General features: G+C 41.8%; 1 pseudogene; it reads right to left on the bottom strand.

The window, feature by feature from the left end:
- Positions 1 to 5,088: 5,088 nt before the first annotated feature.
- LOC123847028 (Krueppel-like factor 3) lies at positions 5,089 to 10,782 on the bottom strand (annotated as a pseudogene).
- Between the last annotated feature and the right edge of the window lie 3,577 nt (positions 10,783 to 14,359).

Raw genomic sequence — 14,359 nt, 5'->3', positions numbered from 1 at the left:
CCTGTGGAAAACACTATTTCCCAAAGGAAACTCTGCCCTTCCGATCACAGAGCTCTGCCTTCCTGGGAGCAGGACATGCTGATGAGGAATGAAATCAACTTTCCTATTATAATGCTTTCTCTTCTCTACATCTGTGTGGCCACTAAGAGAGCACAATGGTCTTTACAGACTGGCAGAGAGCCACAAATAACTCTGCACATTTTTTTAAAGCTCTTTTCTCCGTGATTATGGGTCACGTAAGTGGTTGCAATAGTTATCGACTTACTGACCATCACTTTAAAAGAATATTGCAAAGTGATAGAATTTTGAAGTTCAAAAATGTTAATGATCAGCAATTCAACGCGATTTACTGAGCACTCTAAATGACCACAGCTGATTCTTTTGCATGAAACAACCAACAGTCGAGTATTAAAAATATTCTATAAGGTAAAGAGGGGCAACACTGTTACTAGGTCATCAGTTCTTCCTTAGCTGCATGAAGACCCCTGAAACAGCAAGATCTCAGGGGCAGTTTGTTCCCAGGTTCTCTGGGCTTGTAATCCATGTGATAATACCACTGCCGCAGTGAGGCCCACAAGTAGGTATGCTCCTAAAGTCTTATTTACTCTCAAACATCTCCCTCTCCGCTGGTTAGTTAGAACTGGCCTCTTTTCAATCCTGCCCCAAATTACCTGCATTGTTCTTTGCGGTCCTAAATCCTGGCTTTAGTCCTTTCTCATTAATAAAGGATCAATAGCTTTCTCAAATAAAAGTAGATAGAGAAGTTGTGGAGAGAATGGGAAAGAGAATGAACAGTGTCAGGGATTACAGAACACCTGTGCCTCAAACCCCAAGCACCCGAAAAAGAAAATGAGAAACACAAAATTTCCCTCCCTCATACTATTGCTTACTGCCCAGTCCTGGTCCTTGGCTACACAAATGAGGTGGTGTAAAATGCTGCAGTATTTGGCAAACCCTAGTTATGCCTTGACATCACTGTTCCTTCCTAGAGCTACACTGTCCAATAGGTGGCTGTTTACATTTAAATCAACCAAAATAAAAAGTTCATTCCCTCTGTTGCAGTAGCCAAATTTCAGGTGCTCAATAGCCACACGTGACTCACAGCTACCCTATTGGACAGCACAGATAGAAGACATTTCCAGCATCTCAAAAATTTCTATTATACAATGCTGCCCTAGCGTTTCTCCAAACAGTGCTTCCCAGTTTTTGTTTTTTTTTTTAAGATTTTCTTTATTTGAGAGAGCACAAGCAGGAGAAGCTGCAGAGGGAGAAGGAGAAGCAGTCTCCCCACTGAGCAGGGAGCCTGATGCAGGGCTCAGCCTCAGGACCCTGGGATCATGACCTGAGCTGACGGCAGATGCTTGAGGGACTGAGCCACACAGGAGCCCTTCCCAGCTTTTAATATGCATAAAAAAAATCACTCGGGGATCTTGTGAAAAGGAGGATTCGGATTTAGTGAGCCTGGAGTATGGTTTGCGATTTCTCATTTCTGATAAGTTCCCCATGTTCTCATGTTTTTGACTCAGAGATCACAATGTGAGCAGCAAACTTTTACACTACATTGTAAGGTAGCGATTTTTTTTTTTTAAGATTTGCTTATTTTAGAGAGCGAGAGAGTGCAAATGGGGGAGGAGAAAAGAGAGAGAGAGAATCTCCAGCAGACTCCCCGCTGAGCATGGAGCCACCAGAGCTCAATCCCACAACCCTGAAATCATAACCTGAACCAAAATCAGGGGTCAAGTCAAACGCTTAACAGACTGAGCTACCCAGGCGCCCCGAGATAGTGAGCTGTTCTTATACTGCTGCACATGAAAATCACCTGAAGCTTTCAAGTCCTGATGGGCAGGCAGCATCTGAGAGGCATTAAATCAATCTCTGTGAATAGGACCCAGGCATCTGTACTTCCAAGGACTCCCCCAGATGAATCTAATGTGCAGCCAAGTTTGGGAAGCAGTGGTGTGAGGTGAATTAGCTGAAGAGCTTGTTGAAACAAAGATTGCTGCTCCCCGCCCCTTTCAGTGGGTTCAGGATGGAGCCAGATCATTTGCATTCTAATCAATGCCCAGATGATAGCCCTGCTGCTGATCTGGGGCTGCTCTGAGAGCCCCTGATATAAGGCCTTGGTACCACAGCCTGGGCATTTCCTGGGAAGACTTTGGGGGGCACAAAATCTGGAGTCCCACCCCAGACCTATTCCAGTAGAATCTGCATTTTAACCATATCCTCCAGGTGATCTGAATGCCCACTGGCATTTGAGAGGCTCTGCTCTAGGGCGCTATGGGGTTTCTTCAATTGCTAAGCCAATGGGCAAAGACATTTTGTACTTACTGTAGGAATCATATGACATCAGCTCCATGGCACGAGGTCACCTTAGGGCAGTGGGTCTTAGAGCGTGGCTCTCCATCTATAGCATCACCATCCCCTGGGTACTTGTAAGAAATGGAAATTCTCAGGCCCCATCACTGACCTTCAGGATCAGAACCACTGAGGCTAGTGCCCAGCAGGATATTAGACCGGGCCCTCCAGATGTTTCTTATGGATGCTCAAGCATAAGAACCACGGATTTAGGAGCTACCAACCTGGGCTTGGGAGCCAGATGAACCTGGTTCAGATCCCAGCACCACTGCTAAAAAATGGTGCCCTTGGATATGTTAATTATCTCAGGTTTCACTTGCGGAATGAGGATGAGGACAATGGTAATCCAAGGTTATTATATGCATTAAATGAGAAAAGACATGAAAAGCTCCCACTAGACTAGAGAACATTAGTCGTCGTGGTAGAGGTAAGAGTAGTACATAATTGACCATAAATAGTTTTATGAGAGCCCGATGCTTCCCTGAGGCGGAGGGACGACTGCCCTAAAACTGCCTTCAGAGAGAGGGGTTTGTCGTATGATGGTGGCGCTGGGAGATCCCAGGCCCGTGCCGCAGGGTGTGTCATCCATTCCTATGACCCGGAAACCACACAGCCTGTGCGTATGTTCTCTGTGGGCTCTCCTGCAAGTTCCTAGGATGTGACATGGTTACAAAGATAAAACACTGCAGGACCGCTGGCCTGGGGACTGCCGCCTCCACTTGCCTCTCTCGAGACCCCACACCACACCTCCCCTGAGACTCTCAAGAGCCTGGAGTCATGGGTGAAGCTCATTCAGGCTTGCAAGAAACATGCCTCCCAAGCACAGGCCATGGGGGTTGGGCTGTGTGAGCCTCACCTGAAGAACTAGCGCTTTGTCTCTTTCTTCTCCCCCCGCCCCCCACCCGCGCATGCGCTCTTGAAGTCACGTACTATGAGCCAGGATGCCAGGATTTGAGGATCTGGGTAGTAGGGGTTGGGGGGCGGGGGGTGGGGAGGGAGGCTGAAATTCCTCCTCTTCCCACGGATCACCTCCTGTAAGGACAGGAAATATGTTTGAGCTATAAAATCCCCACCATTTCCCTTCCTCTACCTTTCCTCCTCTTTTCCATCGTTCACTAAAGATGTTCAATTGCCCCACCTAGCTTCGTAGCTTTCGCTGCCCTAAAGCTTCCCGATTAAGACTATTGAAATAATGCACTCCTCTATTTGCAGCATTCCTGTGGCCCGTTGCTCACGCCAGTTTTGGCTAAAAAACATTAAACTTGAGTGCACTAAGCACAGTGTCTTCTATTGTTTCTAGCTACTCAGTCTGACAGAAATAGGTACCCCCCTCAAAAAAAAGAACCATGATAATAAGCTTTTCTTTTCACGCTATTAAGGAAATCAAATCACCTCTGCTCCTCCTTTGTAATTTGCATAGCCTGCTCCTTCCTTGATGTTATGTTTCTATAGGAGCTTGAGTGATCCTGCCCATTCAAGCACTGTCTAAAGAGCTCAAGAATTCATCTCATAAACTACGTTACTCCTGGGAAAGACTCACCACCACATGAGAGATTAGAATTATGGAATTTAGTTGGAATGTCCGAACTTGGGATCCCAGGAAATCTGGAAAAATCGTCCAATGCATTGGTTCTCAAACTTTAGTGTGAGTCACCTAGGAGGTTTGTGAAAACACATATTGCTAGATCCCACCTCAGAAATCTCTATTCCATAGGTCTGAGCTGATCATTGAGAATTTGAATTTCTAGTAAATTCCCAGTGCTGCTGGTGTTGGTTCTGGGACCCCACTTCAAGGACAATTGATCTAGCTCAATCTTCCTTCTTTAAGTAAGGAAAGTATTTCTAGCCCCGTTTCGCATATAAGACTGTGGGAGTAGAGAAAAAGCTACATATACAATTCAACCAGAATTTAGAAGAAAAGGGGAATTTTTAGGTCTTGGATTATTCTTTGGGTTGGCTAGATAAACAGCTGTAATGTCAGGGTCCTAGATGAATCGTCTAGGGAAAATAAACCACTGTGAAAAATTTGAGTTGACCTCAACTGTGACTTAACCATTGGGAGGCATGCATTTGTTACTGAAGTTCCTGAAAAAAAAAAAACAAAAAACAAAAAACCCAAAAAAACTCATTTGACAGTTTTGTTTTAAACTGTCTCCAAAATGCTTTCATTGCTATTATTTGTTAGACTGCATTGACACCCAATTCACAGGACCTGTACAAGGAAACCGAAGATCAGAGATGTTAAGTAATATTCCTCTAAACTACACAGTGTGTGAACTACTGAGGCAGAAAGAATGCCCAGTCTTCTTGACCTTGTTAAACAGCATGAGTCAAGATATATATATGTATATATAATGAGATATACATATATATGTATATGATATACATATATATATAATGCAAGCCAAATATGCAATTTTAAATTTCTAGTAGCAACATTAAAAAGTAAAAAGTAAAGTAAAAAAGTAAAAAAGAAACAAGTGCAATGAATTTAACAGTAGATCTTATTTTAACCCGACATAACCAAAATATTACACCCAAAATATGTAGCTCACTATGTGGTTAGTGGATATAGTATTTTATAGCATGGCTTGAACAGTCATGGGAAGCTCAGGTCAGAGAAGTTATTGCTCAAGGTCAAGCTTGGAAGGTTCAGTGGCAGGTCTTGTTTCTTTATAAGTGGTAATGACCATTATGGTACGTGGAAGTATATTTATAACTCCTTTGTCATATAGCTGATGGTCTAGAGCTGCACTATCCAATACAGGTGACTGCTTGAGTTCTCATTAAAGTGAATTAAAAGTAAATGAAATTAGCATGTGGTGTTTCCTATGGAGGGCAAGTTGGTCAGAGCGGGAGAAGCTGTGGTCACAGTCTGGACACTGGAAAGATTTGATTCCAGTATGTTTTTGGAAATGTCTTGTCAGTTCATCAGACCGAGCAAACTTCCATGTGCATCCTTCCCATGACATTTGTAGGTTTTTCTCCTGTGTGTGTTCTTCTGTGCGCTTTCAAGTGAGAGCTCTTAGTGTACACCTTGTTGCATCCATTATAGTCGCATCTGTGGATCCTGCGCTTCCTTTGGGTGTCTGGAGATTCCACAGGTAAAGGTCTCTTTTCTGGTTGCACTATGACTGACGGGTGATTCTCTTGCAACAGTGCGTGCGGGGGGGACACTGAGTTCATTAAAGGGGGTGACATTTCTTCAGGATAATAATCTGTCCTCTGTGGTTCAATCCCAGGTTCTATTTTAATTTTTTTCTGTAATATAGGCTTCTCATATGATTCAATTACAGGTATACTTGCATGCTGCTATTTGCGTTCTCCATCTCCTCCGACAAGGAGACCATGAGCGGCTGCTGGAGGTGTCTGGTGTATGCCACATGCTAGTTTGAATGGCTCTGTCACCCACTCAGCGTGGCTCCCCACTCTCCCGGCTCTCTCTCTATCCTCCTTCCCATGATCTAACTCATTTTTTACATGTACATTTTAATTTGGATTCGGCTGGTCTGAATCTCTGAATTTATATCATTCAAACTTCCATATGGTCAGTAGTAGATGTTCTTTAATCCTCCTCTCCTTACCACGGGTCGGATCTAAAGAATGTGAACACTTTTTTTTTTCCCCCCGGGATGCTAAGCAAACCCTTCTTACAGATACACTTAATGTAACAAGAACAAGGGAACATGTAAACTTAAAATAACCAATTGTCGGTTTCTCCATGTATTTCTCAAAAGAATGTCAAGGTAAATGTATTAGAAATACAAAAAAAAATTAAATGAAATTAAGAATTGATTTCTTCAATCCTACTAGCCACTTTCATGGGCTCCCTAGCCCCACGAGGTTGGTGCCTGCCCATGGGAGAGCACAAATATAGACTTTTTCTCCTGATCTCTTTGAATATTCAAGCAATATGGAGATACATTGTTTTTCTTCCACTGACTGTCTCCACTAACAGCCCTACCTCAGTCTTCCCTCTACTTCCTATAGGGAAACCCTGGAGACAATGCGATATACGTTCTTCCAGTTCCTGTCTATGTACTTTGTACATATGAATATTCATGTGTATTGCTTTCTGGTTGTTTATATGAATGGCATCATTCTTTTTGTATTTAGTAATTTGTTTTTATTCACATATTTCCTGAGGGAATTCCATATTTATACATATATGCCCACACCAGTTATTTTAATTGTTTCACAGTATTCTGTTATGCTTACAGTATACATATTTTAAAAATACCTCTCTGTGTATGTAGCCTATTTTTAATATTTTGCTATTGCAAACAATGAAACAGTGACTCTCATTTTGCATATCTTTTCTTTTTGCATTTGTATAATATTTCTTTTGAACAATTTTCTAAAGGTATGTTCACTTCATCCAAGTATATGCATGTTTTAAATTTTGGTAGGTATTTCCAATCTGCCTTTCAAATACCCCTCCCATTTGAAATGCCACCTTTATCTCAAACTATATTTCCAATACAAAGGTCCTGTTTCTTATTTTTTTTAATGATTAGTTTTTCTATGCCTGCATAAATATTTTCTTAGTTACCAAGCATAATGGTATATTTTAATAGCTGCTAGAACAAGTCTGCTTATTTATTTAATCATTCATTCACTTAATGTCTGTTATTCCTGACCATTCTCTCTTTCATATGAACATTAGAACCAATAACTTCTTCAACCAAAACTCACAGGCCACGCCCATCTGAAATATAATATATTCAGGAGGGTTTGGATATACTTCCTTTGAATTTGTCAGAATTCAAAGTACAATCTGCATAGGGCAGATTTTCTAGATATAACAGACTGATTTCACTGAGAAATGACAAGGCATTACCCAGTAATATACTTGCATATTTTAGGCAGTTGTAAAATCTTTATTGAATGAGGAAGACCAGATCCTGCTATTACCTTTTAAATAATGCATTTAAGGATAAATGGCCTCCTGGTAGTGATCACTAACTTTAGGATTTTGACTTATTATGTTTCTGTACTGATTCATCTCCAAAATCATTTAACTCCAAAATTCTTTAACACAATTAAATCTATGTTTCAGGAGTTCCTTTCTGAAATAAGGGAAAGTGCATATTTCAATCATGTTTTCCTATTGTGGTTGCCTTCAGCTCAGAATTAATGTAAAAATGACAATTCTATTTAAAAACCTCTAGAAATGTAAGTGGGATTAAATGTTTATGAAAATCAGCTTGTGTTATATATTTATTCATTTCAAAATAAGGGGGAAAAGCGATGGAAAAAAAGCTTTCAAACCTTCTGGCTATTTCCCTAGTAACACCTTTTAAGTTTGAAACATTTTGAGGAAAATTTTGCAATTCTAAGAAAAAGCTGCAAAAGGTAAGCCTTCCAAATGAAAGAAAATCTAAAGTAAGAGAAAGACAAGCTTCTTTCTTCTTAATAAATCATATTCAATGGAGGTGCTTTTTCTCTAAATTCTCTCCTGTTTACTATGACCCTAAGAGAAAACTTGGCAGATAGAAAAGTATAGGCAAGCACATGTTTGGGCTATTTGAACCTTAAATGAAAACAAGAGAGAGAGAGAAAAAAAAGTCCCAGGCATCGATGCAGACTAAATCACAAACTATAAAATCTACAGCTCTCCCCCATTCAACACATCAGTTTTACAGTTTTAAATATATTTCTCAAATTTCTGTAAAAAGTAAATAGAAAATTATATGAGGATAAATACTTTTCTAGGCTGATGTAGCAATATGTATTTCATTTAATGCTCTTTGTATTTTTAATGTATTTTTGTGACATTTTTGCAATTCAGTCATCTTCGTGATGAATTCAAAAGTGCACATTCTTACAACTGGAGCGTGCTGGGTAAATTTGTTTCAGTTTCACACCACCAAGATGCAGGATGTCACACTCTTCAGAAAAGTCAAAATAGCAACAGAAACCCTGTGAATGTGAGACTCTGCTGAGGAGTTTCATATTCTAGAACCATCACATGTGTTTGATTTTGTGTGCTTTCATTCCATACCCAAAACATAAGAACTTGTATAACAGTTTGAGAACTGGGGTGATTTCATTTGTGTTTAGTGTATGTTTTATTAAAACCCTGTTGCTTATAAAAACCTCTTCTGTCAAAACCCGTTCTGGATCTAAAACAAGAGATCACAGGGGAAGTGCAAAGTTCTCCAAAGGCTTCGGATTGCAGCATGAAGTCCCAGCCGGTTGTGGTTTCCCGCTGTGTGACCTCATGAGGCTCCCAGATATGAATTTTCACAAGTGGAAAGGGTAGACTCTTGGTGCAGGTGACCCAAGGCCATTAAGCCATCACTTGGCAGGTGAAAATAACATGTCAAAAGGTGGCACTTCCTAAGTGATCTGAATCTGGTTTCCCCCCAACCACCCCCTGCCCCCGGCCACTAAACTGGTTCAGATAGAATTGTGTATCCCTCAGAAGCGGGAAGGGAGTAGAAAAAAAATTTTAATCTGGTTAATATAATTACATATTTCCAACTAAATACAACCGAGGTTGTGCTATGCAAGGGGAGGGGGGGATGGTTGGCCAATCTCTTGCTCTCTAGCTCTCTTTTTGTTAAGTAGGCTCCACACCCAAAGTGGGGCTTGTACTCACTGAGATCAAGAGTCAGATGTTCTAACGACTGCCTTTAGTTTTTGTAATTTTAATTTTAACATATTCCACATACATATGTCTTTAACCTCAATGGCAATATGTCCAGACCAGAGTTTCTCAATGTCAGTACTAATGTTTGGACCTGATAATTCTTTGCCTTGGGAAGCTGTCCTGTGCACAATAGCTTGGTTCACACATCCCTGGCCTCTATGTACTAGATGCCAATGTAGCCCGTCCACCCTACATGCATATGCACACAGTTGTGCCAACCCAACATGTCTCCCATCCTTGCCAGATGTCCCCTGGGATGCAAAATGTCCTAGCCTATGTCTTTGCTTGTTTTCCAAGTACAAAGACAGTTTGCTAATGAGTCCATTCACCTATTCATAATATTTATTTATTTATTTATTTAAATTTTTTGTGTAGAGAGAGGTCATAAGACTTTTTTCCCTTATGAAATCAGAAGGATATAATGCAATCAAAACACCATTAAGTAGGGTAAATGTGTGTGTGTGTGTGTGTGTGTGTGTGTGTGTGTGTGGAGAGAAAGAGAGAGAGAGAGAGAGAATGTTTGACAGGTTCAACTGGGGTAAAATTATTGAATTGGTAAGTGCCTTGTCCCAGCAAGTAAAATGTTACCATGGTTTGGAGGTGTGTAGTCAAAGAGAGAATGGCGTCAGTATTCCTATAGAAATACTAAACATCCATAGAATTTTGCTTCTTTTTGGTGAATTTACGTAAGGTATCACATCCCAGACACAGGACTGAGCACCTAGCATATGGGACTTCATCCATTAGAAGGTACGACTACTATTCTCATTATACAAAAGAGGAAACTGATGTGTGGCAGGATTATGTGATGCCGTCCCCCCCCCCCCCCCGTTTCACTTCCAGAAAGAACTGTAACTAGATTAGACAGACAGACTCAGCTCCTAGTATAGCAACATGCTGGACTATTTTGGCTTACTTAAAATTATTGCGTTATTCGTTGAAAATGTTTATCTCCCAGACATTTTAAGATATTCAGTGACCCCTAAATTTCATCAATGTGTTTTCAGTAAATAGATACTTATTCTATTGCTGATGAATCCAAATATCTTTAGGTCAGTTAATAGGACATATTGAGTGTGTATGTGAGGGGGAAAGTAGCATAAAGCATTCCAAAGAACAATACAAATAATCTCTTTAATGACCACTGTCTGAGATATTTTTATGTTATAATTCTCCTCATTGCTGTGGAAAACTGAGCAGACTGAAAATGTAAATCTTCAGGAAACAATAGCTACAGAATCTCTTGAAGCATTTTGTATCGCTCTTCCATAATCTGTGTAACATAAAGCAAATGCATCTCATTTTATCAGTTAGATACAGTTTCCAGCCCATCACATTTATGAAGGTCGCAAGCCGTATGATTAAGAACACAGGTTTGGGTGTCAGAAATCCTTGAGTTCAAATTCTGTTTTCACTGCATACTCTCTGTAACTTTAAGCCTCAGCTTTTTTTTTTTTAATCTATAAAAGGGAACAAAAATACTACTCATAAGTTTTTTGTGCATATGTGGTGATCAGGTAGATATAATGTATGTGAAGCAATGACCACCTTCTCCCTGCAGTAAATTCTCCTTAAATGCGGGTTTATGTACAGTCATGTACCTGTGTGCTTAGGTCCAGTGATTTTTCGTGAGGAGATAATTATGTCCAGTCATATTTCCAGAGATGGGTTAGGCTACTAACTATGGTTACCTTACTAGGAGTCCCTTGAGAACCCCTTCTGTTGTGGCCATAATCCAACCATTGAGCAAACACCAGGAAAGCTATGGCCATGCTCTGTTAGCTGGGGAGGCTCTGGAGCTCCTAAAGACAGTGCCAGTGGCCATTTCAAGTGCAGCAGAAGTTAGTGGAGGGTGAATGGCACTGTGGCAGGAATTGAAGGCACCGGCTTCCTATCTTCAATCATAGATGCTTCTTACCTTCCAGTCAAGACCGGTGTTGAGCAGGGTCTCCAGGGAGCCATCATCTTACCCTCTCCCTTTCCCCAGCCACTCTCAGGATAGTTTCCTGCTATAACTGCATCCATTTTCCCTCCTTTGGATAACACAATCCTGATTTTCTTTGGGAAGCCACCTCTGCGTCCTCAGCCGTGTTGTTTTGGCTGGATCCCGATCAGCTTAAAGCAAATGGAATACCCAGACTCCTGCCACATGACTGGTTTGGGATGGGGCACAGAAGGCAGTCCAGGGGATGGAAGGAGATCCTGCTGGGGGTCCATGAAACAGAATCTTCTTCTCCTTTTCTAGATTGTGGGGTAAGAATATGTGAGCTGCGGAACGTTTACAGCCACGTTGCTTCTGTAAGACAAGATCATGGCGGTTCAGAGTAGCCACTAGGGAAGACGTTTAAATAGCTGGAAGAAGCCTAGTGTGCAACTAACCTGCATTTGAACTTTATGGGTAAGGAGCCAGTGAATACTCCTTTTCTTCCTCCTCTTCCTACTCCCCTTCTCCTTCTTCTTCTCCTTCTTTGACTAGTTTAAGTCAGTTTTCATTTGCGTCTAAGATCTCCCGATTCACCCACATTTTATTTCCATAACATCTTCATCTTTTATTGTAGAACATATCCTGTGCCTTGCATTTATTGGTACTTATGTCCACATGTCTGTATCTTGCACGAGGCGCAGGGGCGGGATTGGGTAGGAAGGATAATCTAGATGATTGTCTTCTTTCTCTCCCCTTGGGACATGGTGGTATTTTTACATGCAGTCAGTCCTCAAGAGGGATAATTGTTGAATTAACAAACAAACAAACGAATGAACGAATGAATGAACATATAGCTGTAATAATACAGCTTTAAACATTTCTCAGGCTTGGCAAGGTGATATTATTTGCAGTTTACTTTTTAAATTCCCAGCGACTAATGAGTTAGCTATTATTTAACTGATTTATTTCCACTACAAAAAAAGAGAGGTAAAGCAAAGATAAAGGGTCCCGAACCTTTGCTCTGATCCTGGGTAAAAGAAAATTGTGTGGACTCACACTGGAGATGGGAAAGCGCTTTTTCTTCCTAAGGAAATACCGTGTGACGAAGGTCCCAGCACCGGTGTGTGTGTCGGGGGGCAGGAGTCTCAGTTCAGCTGTACAGATACCTGGAGCCCTGGTGTGGTGAGTTTGCTGGAAAGGCCCAGCAGCCATGGAACGGCAGGTGGATGTCTGGAAGGGGATAGGGGTAGTGAATTCTGAGCCATCCGGCAGGTCCTCCAGTCCTCTGCTGTTTTTGTTGATTTCAGTTTATTTTTCCATGAGAACATTTGGTGACCTGTGGGAGAATCCAGAGAAGTGCTGCTAGAACAACCATTTTTAGAAGGATTTCTTACAATCAGTATCAGGCTGGAGTTGATACGCTCTCTTGGCGCTCCATGGGGCAGTTATGGGTTTGGGGCAATGGATACCTCATGCGGTAAAGTGGGTGATGGTGACTTATCTGGAGGGCATGTGTGGAGGGGAGACACAGTGCAAGAACCTCTTCGTGCCTCTGCCGAGGGTGGCCATGGCCAAGAGGAAAGAGCAACAGCTAGACGCGGAGCCCTGGCTGGTGTTACATGGAGGCTGAGTGTTTCTCCTTTACAATGGGAGGCCCTGGCAGAGACCAGCTCTGTGGTGGAGACTGAGCCACAGCTTTTCACTGTATCAGAACTCGGCTTCCCTTTGATCCCAGAACCCCTGATTCTTTGCTTATTATTTTGTACTGTTTTTGTATCTGATATTTATTTAATACCATCCAGCTGGTGGGTTCGATTACTGAATTTATTCTAATGAGAGGAGCTAATCCCCTGAGAAGATAAGCACCACGTCCTAGAACAGATTGTGGCCATGGTCCTGGGGTCAGGAAGTACACTGCAGTGGGAGCCCACCCCCTCAAGCTGCTGGCTTCCCCATTCAGTGGTTCTCTGAGCTTGGGCAAGTTACTCCCTTTCTCCATGTCTTAACTCCTTACCTGAAAAATGGGATAAAAATAGCACCTCCTTCGTAAAGTCAAACAGATTAAAACATGTGTTTGGGACGTAGGAAGCACAGTACATATTGGCATGTAGCAAGTACCCAGAACATGTTAGCTGAAACTTTATGTTTAGCACATTGAATCCGTAAAAATCACAGCTCCTATTTATGGGTGGAAGGCTCTTTGTGATGAAATTAAATTTCTGCCTCACCTATCCACTGATCTAGGACTCTTATATCCCCTCTCAGGATAAAAATCACCACCAAACCCACATATTTAAGTCTTGGACTGGTGGGTTGTTGTATCCATGTCTACCATGGAGTAATTATTATTTTTTTTATTTTAAAGATTTTATTTATTTATTTGACAAAGAGAGACACAGCAAGAGAGGGAACACAAGCAGGGCGAGTGGGAGAGGGAGAAGCAGGCTTCCTGCCAAGCAGGGAGCCCGATGTGGGGCTCGATCCCAGGACCCTGGGATCAAGACCTGAGCCGGAGGCAGACACTTAATGACTGAGCCACCCAGGCGCCCCCCAACCATGGAGTAATTACTGAAGTTGCAGCATTGCTCACATCCCCACTGCAGCCCTTTGAAGACACAGCACCAGTAGGACCCTCTGTGTGTTGTTAAATGACCTCGGGGACCCACCTGGAGAGCTGTTCTATTTTCTCTTAACCTCCTCTGTTGCTTTTCATATAAACAAGTGAAACTTTTTTTTAATTAAAAAAATCTGAGGTCAGTTAGTAATGTCCTTGTGACTTTCGTGTAGTGTAAAACAGACCCTCTAGGGAAATGAATCAGGCTAATATCTGGTTAGCTGGCTCATGCTAGGAGTGATCCAATAAAATACCGACTTTCAAGTTCTCTCCCACACCCTTCTTGCTCCTCTTCCCTCTCCTCTCTACAACGCTGCCAGAGCGTGTAGTTACTTGCTTGGCACCAGCCCTCCCTGCCAACGATCAGTTCCAGGAGGACAGACATTGAGGATAAAATGTGGAGGGAAGAGAGACAGAGACTAGTGTGGTGCCTGATTCATAGTACTATATTTAGTAAATATTTGGTAAGCTACTAATGAACATCCAAATGTTGGCTAGGAAAACAGAGCATGCTGAATCCCAACATCAGCTGATTTGGAAGAGTGGGTCAGCTGTTGCCAGAGAGCCACACAACTTCTCCCTGAAGAACCTACTGGTGAACTTCTGTGGCATGTTTCCCTGTGTGCTGACCGATGAACGAAAGGTAATACATAATATTTTGTGGTACTGAATGACATCCATTTTAAGTTAGAATTTATACACAGCTATAAATTCTATGTGTTTATTCCAATTCCAAATTCTATGTGTTTATTCCAAGCTGCTCAAAGGAATTGGAATAAATATACACAAATTCTCTCCTTTCAGAAATTCC

Source organism: Mirounga angustirostris, unplaced genomic scaffold, assembly GCF_029215605.1.
Source record: "Mirounga angustirostris isolate CCGP_5_RB_7025 unplaced genomic scaffold, mMirAng1.0.hap1 SCAF_6, whole genome shotgun sequence".
Classification (NCBI taxonomy): Eukaryota; Metazoa; Chordata; class Mammalia; order Carnivora; family Phocidae; genus Mirounga; species Mirounga angustirostris.
Note: the sequence above shows the minus strand (reverse complement) of the source record. Positions and strands in the feature narration are given on the sequence as shown.